This window comes from Mobula hypostoma, chromosome 13, assembly GCF_963921235.1.
Source record: "Mobula hypostoma chromosome 13, sMobHyp1.1, whole genome shotgun sequence".
NCBI lineage: Eukaryota > Metazoa > Chordata > Chondrichthyes > Myliobatiformes > Myliobatidae > Mobula > Mobula hypostoma.
In genome coordinates this window covers 8,933,666-8,949,260 of record NC_086109.1, presented here as the reverse complement: position 1 = coordinate 8,949,260, position 15,595 = coordinate 8,933,666, and the positions used below count along the sequence as shown (strand labels likewise).

The following is a 15,595-nucleotide window of genomic DNA, read 5'->3' as shown; positions in this document are numbered from 1 at the left end:
AGCCCAAACACTGGACAATTTACAACGACCAATTAACCTACCAACCAGTAAGTCTTTGGACTGTGGGAGGAAACCAGAGCACTCGGAGGAAAACCAAGCATTCCAAAGGGAGCACATACAGACTCTTCACAGATGAGATTGGAATTACACTACAAACTCCGATACCCTGAGCTGTAATAACGTCCATGCACCCAATTATTCTATTTCTATTTCTTTGTTTTACTGTGAACGCCTGCAAGAAAATTGAACCTCAGGGTAGCATTTGGTAACATATACTACCAAATGTTGGTGATTGACCATCGTGTCTGACAATGGTGTGAGCAGAATTATCTGCAGCTTAATGTGAAAAAGACTAAGGAGCTGGTGGTAGACCTGAGGAGACCTAAGGTACTGGTGACCCCTGTTTCCATCCAGGGGGTCAGTGTGGACATGGTGGAGGATTACAAATACCTGGGGATACGAATTGACAATAAACAGAACTGGTCAAAGAACACTGAGGCCATCTACAAGAAGGGTCAGAGCCGTCTCTATTTCCTGAGGAGACTGAGGTCCTTTAACATCAGCCGGACGATGCTGAGGATGTTCTATGAGTCTGTGGTGGCCAGTGCAATCATGTTTGCTGTTGTGTGCTGGGGCAGCAGGCTGAGGGTAGCAGACACCAACAGAATCAACAAACTCATTCGTAAGGCCAGTAATGTTGTGGGGATGGAACTGGACTCTCTGATGGTGGTGTCTGAAAAGAGAATGCTGTCCAAGTTGCATGCCATCTTGGACAATGTCTCCCATCCACTACATAATGTACTGGTTGGGCACAGGAGTACATTCAGCCAGAGACTCATTCCACCGAGATGCAACACAGAGCATCATAGGAAGTCATTCCTGCCTGTGGCCATCAAACTTTACAACTCCTCCCTTGGAGGGTCAGACACCCTGAGCCAATAGGCTGGTCCTGGACTTATTTCCTGGCATAATTTACATATTACTATTTAACTATTTATGGTTTTATTACTATTTAATTATTTATGGTGCAACTGTAATGAAAACCAATTTCCCCCGGGATCAATAAAGTATGACTATGACTGTGAAAGGAAACGTGTGTGACAGTGTACACAGCATTATAAAAAGTGATTTAAAGTGTTTATAGTGACGGGTTGTAGAAAGAGGACGACTATCTAAAAATGGTGATCAGGTTAGCTGCCTGGGAGAAGAAACTTTTAAAAAGGCGTGGTACAATCGCTTTATTCATGACTATTTACTTTTGATCAATAACAAAGCCTTATCAGTTCTTTCAAGTGAAGAAAGCGACCAGAAAACACTAATGGTTGTCAAACTTTTAGCTGAATAGTGGGGAAAAACTACCAAAGTTAAAGGGCGTTTCAAGTTTGCCAAAGTTGGTTTTCAAGAAAATGAAATATTTCATTCCGCATCAAAATCATGCAGCAAAGGAGACTGTCAGAATACGCAAAACTTCAACCCCAGCCACAAACACACACAGAGGCCCCACATTTCTCTTAACACAGGCTAGAAAAATATTAAGAACCATTTCTTATACACTGTCACGTTGATTTTGACGCTGAACAAGTGGAGTTAGATATGCAAACTTGAAAACAAATTTCAGAATAGAAGGACATGCTGGCTTCAAGGAAACAAAAGGGAGAACAGAAGACAAATATGGAACCCTCGTGTGGGAATCAGATGGGCCGTACCTCAGCATTCACCACTCTTCGCCTTACAAAACACAAGCACAGATACATTGAAGATGCACACATCAGAGGCATAATCAAGAGAACTAAGATCATTATCTTCAAAAGAATATTTCAGTGCATTGTTTTAACGAATAGGAGACACGGGCATCAACATTTTAAACAGCAAATGAACCACTTCAGGAAAAAAAACCCTAAATTCCCTCTGAAGTTATAATTGAGTTGATGTCTATGACTGCAGAGTAGCCCATATTTACATCAGGAATGCTGCCTAACCTGCTGTGAATCCAGCTTTTTCTGCTATTTATTTTACTTCGGAGATGATGTCCTGCTGTAGTTGTTCAGGATTCCAGCATAAATCCTTGCTTAAGCCAACCTCGGAGCGATCCCACTGAAGCTCGATTCTCCACCCTGAGTGGACAGGCAGCTGCATACACGTCTTCCCGATGCAAATCACCGCTTCCCTGATTTTCTTTCCATCCATGCACGCATGCTGCCATTTTCAGCGAACGTTACTGCTCCGGCTTTATTGCTGCGTCGATCAGTTTATTCTCTGCACCGCAGGTTCATTTAGAAACGCGGCTGCTGGCTGTGGGATGAACTGGGCCACACATAGAAAGAAATGCGCCAGTATTGAAGGCTGCTGTTATTTTGAAAAGAAAAGCCCATCGTTAGAAGAGCGAGTGGTCAACTTCAGCAACCATCAGCAATGGTTAAAAGAAAGAGGCCTAGGGGGAAATCAATAGCATAAAAGGCCGGGGGGGGGGAGGGAGGTATGGAGGGGAGAGAAGCTGACAGACAGAATAAATATTAATTTCAGATGGGACCCTTTCTTTAGTTTACATCTCAAAAGAAAACATTCCATTTTTTAAAAATTCAATTGTCAAAGAACAGTGTGATTAGCTTTTTGTTTTAAAGGAGAAACAAATGTTCAGTAGGTTTATCTGCAGGAATTTTCCTTAAAAAGAAAGCACACCCCCCCCCCCATCTCCACAAGTTATTCCCTTCATCTTTCAACCACTTTGTCCTGTTTCTTTACTAAAGCAGGAAACAGCAGGGGTGGAAGGAGGGGCGTGAGCAGTCAAAGCTAATCGAGTGAGGTCTTGCAGTTTAGTCATGTCTCAGAACCACAGCAGAGGCTGACTCTGTTGGAAGGGCAAGCAAGGTGCGTTTATAGTTTCAGTTCGCTTTCTTTTCACAAAAGGAAAAATACTTTGTGCCAGCCCACCATCCCTTCAAACCTGCTTGGAGAAGTCATATCAAATCGAAGTAAATTCATTAACAAAGTATGCACACAATCCTGAGATTCATTTTCTTGCGGGCATTCATAGTAGATACAAAGAAGCACTATAGAATCCATGAAAAAGTGCACGTGACAGAGATAGACAAATAACCAATGTGTAAAAGACAACAAATTGTGCAAACACAAACTAAACAATAAATAATCCAGTATCCAGGACACCTTCAAGGAGCAGTGCCTCAAAAAGGCTGCGTCCATCATAAAGGACCCCCACCACCCAGGACGTGCCTTCTTCTCATTGCTACCATCAGGAAAGAGTTGCAGGAGCCTGAAGGCACACACTCAGTGATTCAGGAACAGGTCCTTCTCTTCCGCCATCAGATTTCCGAATGGACATTGAACCCGTGAACACTACCTCAGAACTTCTTTATTTCTGCTTTTGCATGACTTATTTAATAATTTAACATATACACACACACACTTCTTACTGTAATTTACAGTTTGTTGCATTGTACTGCTGCCACATAACAACAAATTTCACAACATATACCAGTGATATTAAACCTGATTCTGAAATACTGTTGAGAACATGAGTAGTAGTGCCCTTGAAAACCGGAATCAGTTCAGTGTTGAAGTGAGTGAGTTTCCTATTTATAATCAGTGACAATCCCCCTAGTAAAAAACACCTTACAATTCTATTACAGAGTGTATCAACCAAGAAAGTAAACACTCTACTCATGCCAGAGAGAAGAAACGGGAAAGATTCCTTCTTCTCCATCCCTTTACCTATCACTTCCCAGCTTCTTACTTCACCCACCCAGCTTCACCTATCACCTACTAGCTTGTACTCCTTCCCCTCCCCCAGCTTCTTATTCTGGCATCTTCCTTCTTCCTTTCCAGTCCTGATGAAGGGTCTTGGCCCGAATCATCGACTGTTTATTCATTTGCATAGATGCTGCCCGGCCTGCTGACTTCCTCCAGCATTTTGTGTGTGGTGCTCTGGATTTCCAGCATCTGCAGAATCTCCTGTGTTTACATTAATTAAGTTGTTGCTGACTGCTTAAATTACCTGCAGAAAAAAAAGTCGTAACAAAGACTTCCCTTTCATTTTCAAAATTCTTCCCCTTCAGTGATATTAAATCTGATACTGATCCAGAGGCTTAACCAAGTTTACCAAATAAGTCCTATTGACTTTAGAGAGTCCAATTCCCCTGGAAGTCAGAGGCAATCTTTAGCCCCTCGTCACCCAAATGGAGGACCGTTAGCTCAATCCTTACACAGATTAGCAATTCAACACGGAAATCTTCCTGCTCAAATGGATATACATCTCCTAGTGTGGTTAAGATTGACCATCTAATTCATATCTCAACATTAAAGGGCTGAGAGGAAAATTGGATCAGCCATGATGAAATGGCAGAGCAGACTCGATGGGCCAAATGGCCTAATTCTGCTCCTATATCTTACAGTCTTAAATAAGCACCTTTAATGCTGAAGCCACAGTGTGAAAATGACTAAGGAGACACAAGAGACTGTAGATGCTGGAACCTGGAACAACAAAGAGCTAGAGGTACTCGCTGAATACCTCCAGTGCTCTATGATAGAAAATGACTCCCACCCCCCTCCCATCAAGCAGCAGCATTTCTGGACATCATTCTGGTTTATGAAGGCCCCACAAAAAGGCAAGATCTTCATTTTCTCTTGAAATAGTTCTTCAAACATGTCATATTTCATTCTATATCTTCTCTCTCATCACACAAAATGCTGGAGGAACTCAGCAGGTCAGGCAGCATAAACGGAGGGGAATAAACAGCAGACATTTCGGGCCAAGACTTTCATCCGCTCCTGAAGAAGGATCTCAGTCCAAAACGCGGACTGTTTATCCCTCTCCATAGACGCTGCCTGACTGGCTGAGTTCCACCATCATTCTGTGTGTGTTGCTCTAGACCTCCAGCATCCAGAGAATCTCTAGTGTTTTCTCTCCTCCTGCAGATGTTAGAATCTGGAGACAAAAACCAGCTTCCGGAGGAACTCAGTGGATCAGACAGCATCTGAGGAGGAAAATGTACAGTCGGCGACCCTTAAGTAGCATCCTATGCCCTTATAGTGGAGAATTATTGGACAAACTCTGATTGTTTTCTCTGGAACGGTGGAGACTGAGGGGAGACCCAAAAGAATTTTATAAAATATGAAAGCCACCGATATAGACTATCAGTCAAAACTGCTAAAACTATAGAGTATGCAGTGCCCTACGCTCTATAGTTTGTTCAAAATTCAGCACCTCTTATTATTCTCTGCTATTTTCAACAGATTCAATATCTTCTAGTATTCCAATGTTACCTTCCAGATCTCCTACTCCAATGTGTCCATCTCTGTCTATCTGCATCCTCTGTTACCCTTCTCTAAATGCCCATTCAATCTCCTCCAGTTTTTATTCCACAGTGTAGTTCTTGATGCCCTCCAGTGAACTGTCATTTTAATATTGCAGAGGTTTTCTCCGAAGAGTGGTGCAATTTATTGGTAATTCTAAGCCATCAAAACACTCCAGCTATTCACTCACTGCCGCACTAGAATTCGCCAGAGGCTGCAGAGTTCTAACATCAAAACAAAAAGCATAACATGCTGCAGAAAAGCCGGCCAGCACTCCTAACACGTCACAGAGATGTATTCGAGAACCAACATCTTGATGCAATTTCAAGATCAGAAAATGAGAGGCACCATCATTCAAACTAGAAACTTGAGATACACCACAACAATCCAAGGACTAACAAGGAATGAAATCATACAAAGGGCCTCAGATTCAAACCCTCTACCCTCAATCCCATCAATGCTCAGTAACCTGGTGTACACTGGGTGTTACCTATGGCTCTGACACGTGTGAAATAAAGCTAATCTTTAATAATCACTAAATCTTTAGAAAAAAAGTGAACTCAAGGAAGCAGAGTGAAGGAAGTGACGTGAAAAGGAAGGCCATCAGTACCCAGTCGAACTCAATCCCACCTAACTCCTACATGTAAGTAGTTGGAGTCGTTGCTCCAAAGGAGAAAGGAGCGACCAGCAGCCTTATCGCTGCAATGGTCACTAAATTCTCCGAACCCACCACCTTGGGATTTTCCTAGGTCACTGTGAACAACGGGGATGGCAAGGCAGCCTAGTGGCCAGCACAATACTTTACAGTACCAGTGACTCAGATTCAATTCCCACCACTGCCTGACAGTTCTCCCAGTGACCGCGTGGGTCTCCTCCCAATCCAAAGACGCACCCGTTAGTAGGTTAATTGGTTGTTGTAAATTGTCCCGTGATTAGGGTTGAATTAAATTGCGGGATTGCTGGTTACTGTGGCTCGAAGGGCCAGAAGGGCCTGTTTCATGTTGTATCTCCATAAATAAATAAATTACACAGGGCTAATTAAAATATTGCATGCATTTAACAGAAAGGAAGATGTGCTAGCGATGGAGTCAAAGTAAATTTATTATCAGAGCACATATATGTCACGATATACTACCCTGAGATTCACGTTCTTCAGGCATACTAAGTCCAATAATGGAATAATAACCATAACAGAATCAATGAAATTCGGTATAAAGTCCTTCAGAAGCTCTGGGGGTGCCTTTTCTATGAGCAATGTGACAGCATTTTCATACGCAGCAAGGTCCTACACACAATGGCACAGTGGTCCGAGAATTGTTTCTCAGTGATGCCGAGTGAGAATTAGGAACTGTGAGGAATTTGAGAATTCCTGCCACAATCTGTAAGGACAGTTCGTGCACTCTCTCTGTGACCATGTTCGTTCTCTCCAGGTGCTGCAGTTTCTTCCCACGTTCTAAATACGTAAGGGTTAGGATTAATAAATTGTGGGCATGCTACGTTGGTACTGGAAGCATGGCGACCCTTGCAGTCCATTTCCAGCACTTCCTCAGACTGTATTGGTCATTGACAAAAAACGTCACATTTCACTGTACATGACAAATTAATCTAATCTTTAATCTTTAGAATAATTCCCGATCATTTGCAAAAGAGATTCATCGGTTCTTTTGTCTATATTCAAGACAGTAGGTAAGCTTAACACCTCATCTGACAAGGTAGCATGTTCCAGGAACCGTGTGGGGGAAAGAAAACTTGCCTCAAATCTTCTTTAAACTCTCCCCTCTCACCTTAAACTTATGCCTTCTAGTATTTGGCGTCTCCACCCTGGGCAAAAGATGATCTACCTTATCCGAGTCTCCCACAGCTTTATACACTTCTGCCAGTTCCCCGTTCAGCCACGGACACTGCAGAGAAAACAACTTCATCCAATATCAGCTCATAGCTATTACTCTCCAATCTGAGCAGTAATCTGGTGAAAAGATTACAGATTCTCCTTATTTACCATCAAAACATACAGTGAAATGCATCACTTGTGCCAATGACCAACACAGTCCGAGGATGTCTGGTGCCAACATGGTATGCCCACGACTCACTAACACTAACCCATACATCTTTGGAATAAGGGAGGAAACCAGAGCACCCAGAGGGAACCTACATGGTCACGGGAAGAACGTACAAGCTCCTTACAGACAGTGGCGGGAATTGAACCCTAATCAGTTAGTGTTACGCTAACTGCTTGGCTACTGTGCCACCGTCAAATTCTAATACACTGAAGTCCCAAGCTGAAGTCTCTAAAGATGGATTTCAAACTGTTAACCTTCTGAGTGGAAGCCAGAGCTGAGCCACAACTCCGATTCTACTCTGTTAACGTAGAATCCCAGTGAAAACTGACTGCCATGTACTCGGTGGCCACTTTATTAAGTATCACCTGTACCTAATAAAGTGGCCACTGAGTGTATGCCCATGGTCTTCTGCTGCTGTAGCCCATCCACTTCCAGGTTCGACATGTGCATTCAGAGATGCTCTTTTGCACACCACAGTAGTAACACATGGCTATTTAAATTACTGTCACCCTCCTGTCAGCTTGAAACAGTCTGGCAACTTTCCTCTGACCAATCTCATTAACAAGGTGCTTTCGCCCACAGAAATGCCAGTCACTTGATTTTTTTCCCCCTTGCGCAATTCTCTGTAGCGTCTATAGCGACTGCTGTACATGAAAATCCCAGGAAATCCACAGTTTCTGAGATTCTCAAACCACCCCATCTGGCACCAATAACCATTCCACAGTCAGTCACTGAGCTCATATTTCTTCCCCATTCTGATGATTGGACTGAACAACAAATGAACCTCTTGATCATGTCTGCATGCTTTAATGCATGGGATTGCTGCATGATCGGCTGATTAGATATGTGTATTAACAAGCAGGTTTACCTAATAAGGTGGCTACTGCTGGAGCTCTGGCTTCCACTCAGAAGATTCATATGATGTTCTCACATATTAAACGGCAAAAACAAAAAAAATGGAATTCATCTGCAACTGAATAGAATTTTAAAAAGCCAGTTGTGTGGGTGTCAGTTATCAAAGTTGGTGCTGCTTTAAGAAGAGCAACTGAATGAAATGTGCAGGTGATGTTTTTTGTATTGTCTGCAAGGACTATAACAAATAAAAGAAACTATGTTATGTAATTGCATTGTGAGGAAAGAATTTTGAAATGAAAGGAACTATTTAGCAATAGTGAATCCGGTTAATTGGGTCACTGGTTAATCAGGGCAGCCACATATGGGACAACTCTTAAAAAACAAAAACTAATTGAGAATATAGCCGGGACTCCCTTCATTTGTTTGGGATATAATGTTGTTTATTTGGGGTAGGAGATTGCTGTCAGTTTCTAACTAGTGTCAGATGAGTCCACATCTGCACGTTAGACACTACACTGTGCTTCGAGCAAACAGTTTTTAAATAGTGTCAGCTGCATGTGCTTGTATTCAAAAAGAAGTGATTTTTGTCACTGGTAGTTGTCCAGAGATAAGCAGTATGACAATTCAGGACTATTTTGCTGACTGCGGTTTCCAGCATTCAGATTTGGAGATACCAGAAATGGCCAGGAGTGAAAATTAAACCATTTCACTACTTCAAAGAGTTAGAAACTACAAAGAATTTGAAGCTATTGACAATCATCTTGAAAGTTACAATGAAAATGCAGAGGATGCAATTGCCGATAGCATTGTACGAAGGCAGTCCATTACCTGTATTAGGTATTGTCCCTGATTTTATTCATTTCCAGTCAATCAACAGAACACAGCTGCATACACTGGATGAGTTGCTCTATCGATAACTATTAGGAGTAAAATACACAGTTTTATAGTACTGTAGTAATATTGATAGTATTCTAATTTGTTCTGTATTTAAATTAAATACATAATCTATTGCTCGGTTAAACAGTAGTTTATCTTTTTATACCTTTTTAACTATTTCCACGAAACTCTGGCTGATTGAGGAAACTGCTTAGTTGGACCAAAATGTCCTGCTCCCGATGTGTCCCAATTAACTGAAATTCACTGTGTATCACAGGCTTATTAGAATAATTTTGTATCTTTGTGCATTTAGACAGTAACAAGCTTGCTCATTTGTATAATGCGACAAAAGCACTCAGTGTGCTTCAGAATTCATGAAAGGAGGAATAAGGGTCCAGGTCCTCCCCACCTTCATTAAGTCAGGGCATTAGGTAGAAAAACCTGGAGAGGTACTGTGCTCAGTTTTGGTCTCTCTGCTAATAGGCAAGGCATTACTAACTGAAGGAAAGAATTGCAAGGATGTTGCCGGGACAAGAGGGACTGAGTTACCGAGAGCGGTTAGACAGGTGAGGACTTTACTGCTTACCGCGTAGGAGACTGAGAGATGATTTTATAGAGGTGTATAACATTATGAGCGGCGTAGACAGGGTGAATATATAATATTTTCCTCAAGATGGGATATCAACAACTAGATGGCACAGGTTTAAAGAAGAGGGGAAAGATTAAATAGGAACTTGAGGGGTAACTTTTTTTTTAAATACAAAGGGTGGTATCTATGTGGAATCAACTGCCAGAGGAAGTGGTTGAGTTGGGTACAATACCAACTTCTAAAAGACTGAGGCAGGTACACAAAAAGGAAAAGTTTAGAAGGTTATGGGCCAAACATGGGCAAAAGGGACAAGTTTGGATGGGACACCTTGGTCCACATAGATCGGCTGAACCAACAGGCCTGTTTGGGTGGCTATATAACTCTGACTTCCGAACAGCCCACACATATACCAGTGGGATGAATCTACCATGTAGGAACTTTGACTGGCTTGATTTCTGACAAGAACGGTTCAGGTTACGGGCAGTTAACTGGAACAGAACCCAGGAAAATCCTAGAGTGAACCTGTACTGTCAAAGAAGCATGCAAAAGACCTGAGCCTGAGGCCCTGTCAGCTGAAGATTCTGTATCTTTTAGAATTGATCTTAAAAGTTTCTTGCTTGTTTTTAAAGCTCTGAATGTTCAGAAACTGAAGTACATCACAGAATGGCTTTTGTTTCACAATCCTGCTCAAGTTCTCGGGAATTCTTCAGTCAATTTAAACTATCTCCCTCAAAAGATACTTGTCAGGGCAGCTTTTTTTGAACTACACTCCTAAACTGTGGAATTTCAATATCTAAAACTAGAAGGGTTGCAGACTCAGTTGACACTTTTAAACACCAGCTTAAAACCTACTTATTTAACCTTGCTTTTTGCCTTTTATTTTCAAGTTAATTATATTTTGTCTTTTATTTTCATTTTATTTATATCTTGACTTTTATTTTCATGTTTGCACTTTAGCCCATTGTAAAGCAATTTGAATGACAATGTCTGTAGGAAAAGTGATCTATCAATAAGTTATTATTATTAAGAGTGGCCAGTACGTTCAGGATTGATGACGGTGAAAGTTGGAGGACAGCGATGCTGGATCGGTATTCAGTAGGTAGAAAGAAGCTCAAGGTCCTGTAGAAAGGGTTGTAACATGGAGGCATTGATTACGAGGAGCCAGTGTGAACAGAGGGGTCAAAAGGCCTAATTCTGCTCCTAGACCTTACGGACTTATGGAAACTGAGTGTGGGAGGTGGCAGTCTGATGGGTTTTTGACGTGAAGTATAACTATTTCTCACTCACTGGTGTCTTTATTTAACCATAGAGCGCAGAGTTGGCCCTTCCAGTACGTCGAGTCACCCCGTCCCAGCAAATCCATGACCCCAATTAACCCTAATGTGACCATGGGACAACTTACAATGACCAATTAATCTACCTGGTACGCCTTTGGACTGTGGGAGGAAACCGGAGCACCCAGGGAAACCCCATGCTTTCCACGGGGAGGACGTACAGAGACTTCCTTACAGAACGGTACCAGAACTGAACTCTGAAACGCCCCGAGCTGTAACAGCATCGCACTAACTGCTACTAACAGGGCTTATTTTGGGATAAAAGGAGAAGAGAACGATGGAGGCCTTTTAGAACGGGATCAAAGGATCAAAAAAAGGCTAGAGCAGCAAAGAATATATAGTAGTTCCATTCAAATACAATCCAGGTAGTCCCACTTCCCTTTCAGATATTTACACAGCTCTCCTTTGAATGTTGCTAGTATATATAAGATGATAAGAGGCATTGATACAGTGGACAGCCAGTGACCTTTCCCCAGAGCGGAAATGGCTAATACAGAAAGGGTATCATTTTAAGATGACGGGATGAAACTATTGGGGGGGGGTCAGAGGTAGATTCTTATTACACAGAGTGGTGGGTGCGTGGAACACACCACTGGGGTGGTGTAGAGGCAAATACATTAGGGACATTTAAGAAACTCTTAGATAAGCATGTTACATTGGCGCCAGAACATGTGGCACTTGCAGACTGGCCACATCACATTGTTAGGGTGTGCTGGTCGTTAACACAAATAACACATTTCACTGCGTGTTTCGATGTACGTGTGATAAATAAATGAACCTGAGTCTCACTGAAAGAAAACGGAGGGATATGCAGGAGCGAAGCGTTAGATTGATCTTGGGGTGGATTAAGAAAATAATCGGCACCACATCATGGGCTGAAGGGCCTGTACTCTGCTCTACCACTCCACAGTATGTTCTTTGTTACAATTAAAATCTGCCTTCAGACAATCAACTCTCCACTGTCTTACATTTGGTTTCTTTGCCAATCACATTCAAGGTCCGCATGTTCTTGACACCAGCTCCCATGCCAAATGGAACAGTTTCCTTCAACCTTTGTGTATCGCCCCATAATTTTAACTACTTTAATCAAAGTTTCTCACAGTCTCATCCATCCCAAGTAATCAATGCAATATTTCCAGCAGATCTACATTCCTTAAAGTCACTTGCACAAGCCCTCTCCAAAGCTTTTACATCTCTCTTAAAACGTAGGGCTGAGAACTGGACTCTAAATTCCATTTGCGGCCAAATCAAGTGATTTTTTTTTTCTTTGAAGATTCATTGTAACTTGGTCACCTTGTTACAGGAGAGACAGGGTGCAAGAGATTCTGCACAGATGCTCAAAATCCAGAGCAACACACACAAGATTCTGGAAGAACTCAGCAGGTCAGGCAGCGTCTATGGAAGGGAATAAACAGTCGATGTTTCAGGCCAGGACCTGGGTCCTGATGGAGATGCTCAATCTGATTTGTATAACCATTACACAAGGCAAGTTTCTTCGCTGGTCCATGTGGCAAAACCAATACCTGCTTCTAAATAAAAAAACTGGAGGCAATCAGTGGGTCAGGCACCATCTCTGGAGGGAAATGGACAGTCAACATTTCCAGCCCCTCCTCCATCTGCCTGTCATTACCCCCTCCCCATCTGGATCCATCTATCTCGCCTGATCCTTTCTCCCCATATTTATCAACCCTATGTCTTTCAGTCTACCCAAATTGGCAACCGTCCATTTTTCTCCACAGATGCTGCCTGACACGCTGAGTTCCTATAGCATTTTCGCTTGTGGTTATATTTCTCATGTCTGCTCCCCAAAGACCAGAAAAACGCACCTTCATAATGCCTACCTGCTATCAAAGGACATATACTATACAGAAAGGTGCTGGAAAAGAGCCAGTTAAATATGATCCCACCCACCCTGCTCATGGACTGTGAGTCCCACTCCCAGCAGGGAGGAGGCTACGTAGTATCCACACCAGGACCACCAGACTCAAAAACAGTTGCTTTCCCCAAGCAGTAAGGAAAACACCTCCACCCACAAACCCACCCCACCACATCCCCAACCACCACTACTTTATCGTTTCCTGTCAGTCACCTTATGTACAGCCACTCCTGTGCCTAGCGTCACTTCATGGACATACAGTCAATGAATATAAGCTAGCTTATGTATTTAAATTATTGTATTCTTTATCTTATCGTGTTTCTTTTTGTGCTGTAACGATTATTTAGTTCTCCTATACACTTGTGTACTGGAAATGACATTAAATAATCTTGAATAATTTGCAAACAAAAAGCTCAGCGCATTCAAGAATTCCACAGCAAGGTGATCAGTATGCATAGTTTCTCCCTGACATTTTGCACTTTCAGAACTTGCACCTCTGATATAACCACGGACCTCGATGTGGAATATGTTGGCAAATTGCAAAAGAACACCATTCAATGCTAAAAAATAGAGAATGTACCCTCCAAGGTACATTTCACCCTCAAAGGTGGCGGGTTACAGCCACCTGCTTTTTTTTAAACCAGATCAGTGGGCGCAGCCATTCCACCAAGTCCACGAAAAGCAGAACGCAAAGGGAAAAAAATATCTACATCTGTCAACGATTACGGCAGAAAATTCAAAGGATGGTACACTGGCGTCATAAATCACAACTTCCATCGCCCAGAAACAATGCCGAAAAGGTAGCGTGGGACAGTTCACACGTTGTACACACATGGGGAACCCTTTTGTAGCGATGAAGCCACCAAGATCCCATACCTCGCCACCACACACACACACACACACACACACACACAAAGTTTACAAAAAAAAACATTCGCTTCTGACCTGTCCATCCTGGTTTTGCCCGCGGAGGATCCGACACGAGTAAAAGCAGCTACGATTTACACGCGCGTTGCGATTTAAACAAATTCACCGTTTGAAAAGCGGCAACAACAACAACAAAAAGACCATGCGACGCGAGCGCAGGAGCCATCATGAGAGCAACACGACAGACAGGCAACACTTCATCCAATCCGCCGAGATGGGATCGGCGCAACGACACCCGAGGGAGGGAGGGAGGGGGAAGAAAGGGAGCTTTGCCTTACGTTGCTTGCCCAGGGGGAGGGGGAGCACGTCGAGGCGCAAATCTGGATTTTCCACCGGACTGAAAGTTGAAGTCACTGAGATAAATCTGCACTCATTGAAGGCAGCGGGATTACTGCCGGACGGCGGCGGCATCATAATCGCCATGTCACACCCCGGGGCAGACGGAGGGAGGGAGTGGGGCTGAGGGGAGATCATAGCAGGGTGGGAGGGGGGGAGATCAAAGAGGGGCGGGGAAATCAGAGGTGGCGGTGAATCAGAGCGGGAGCAGAGAGGGGAAGAAATCAGAGGGAGGAATCAGAGAAGGGGAGAATCGGGGGGAAATCAGAGAGGGGCGGATCAGAGAGAGCGGAATCAGAGGGGGGGTTGAGAGAAGGGGGATCAGAGGGGGAATCAGAGAGAGGGGAATCAGAGGTGGGGGGGTTCAGAGAAGGAGGATCAGGGGAGATCAGAGGGGGGGAATCAGAGAGTGGTGAAATCACAATAGGAGAAATCAGAGTGGGAAATCTGGGGAGGGGATCAGAGTGGGAAATCTGGGGGGATCACAGCGGGAAATCTGGGGAGCGATCAGAGCGGGGAATCTGGGTAGGGAATCAGAGTGGGAAATCTGGGGGGGATCAGAGTGGGAGAATCTGATGTTTCAGAGTGGAGGAATCTGGGGGAGTTCCGAGTGGGGGAATCTGGGGATCTGAAGGAGAATTAGAGCGAGGAGGTGGAATCGGGAGGGATCAGTGATGGGAATCAGAGGGATCAGGGAGAGGGGAATCAAGGAGAGAGAATCAGTAGAGGAGGGTGACCAGGGAGAAAGGAGATGGAGACGGACGAAAGTGGACAGGGTGGAATGGGAGGAGGAGTGAGGATTTCAGAATGAGTGGGTGTTGAGTGTTGGGGATGGGGACTGAAGAGTGAAGGGGGTTGAGGGTTGGGTTTAAGGGATGAGTACCTTCCCCCGGGTCCCACAGGTCCCTGCCTCCCTCCTTTAATGAAGCACTGAGCGGCGCCCCGGCCCCACTAAGTCACTCACCCACCAGCCTGCCGCTGCCACAGCGGGCCGCCCTGCCGTCACTGACCGGCCTCGGGCACTCCAGGCCCGGCCGGGCCCCGCCGCCTCCATCCACCCCCAGAACAATGGGCCGCCGCAGGAAGTGGCGGGGCGGCGCCATTGCTGCCGTGACGTCAGCGGTCAGGGTTCAGCGGGCAGGCACGTGACAAGCGGATCGGTGTGGGTCGCCACTCGCTGTACGGACGTGCTCTCTGCTCACGGGGATACGAACACACGCACACGGTAGCTCTGCACAAGGAAATGTGCACACACTCACTGCACATGGGTGTGAGCGCACACGCCACTCTGTGCTGGTCACTGTCAACGACGTCCCCTCTGTTTCTTTTCCAGCCACACGCTCCAACCGTTGCTCTGAGCAGGAAATTTTCACACGGCCTGAAAACTGCACGGCACTTTAATAAAACATTATAAAAAAGAACATTCCAGCTG

General features: G+C 44.1%; 1 protein-coding gene across 4 annotated transcripts in view; it reads right to left on the bottom strand.

Moving 5' to 3' along the window:
* The window catches only part of usp49 (ubiquitin specific peptidase 49), a 106,522-nt gene extending 91,261 nt beyond the window's left edge, over nt 1-15,261 (bottom strand). For 2 of the 4 annotated variants that reach the window (XM_063065229.1, XM_063065233.1), the window contains exon 1: nt 15,128-15,261. The gene's annotated coding sequence lies outside the window, so the exon portion shown is untranslated. Of the gene's footprint in view, nt 1-9,053; nt 9,143-13,845; nt 14,000-15,127 lie in introns of those variants that run through there. The other 2 variants (XM_063065232.1, XM_063065231.1) reach the window with 2 other exon arrangements.
* Between the last annotated feature and the right edge of the window lie 334 nt (nt 15,262-15,595).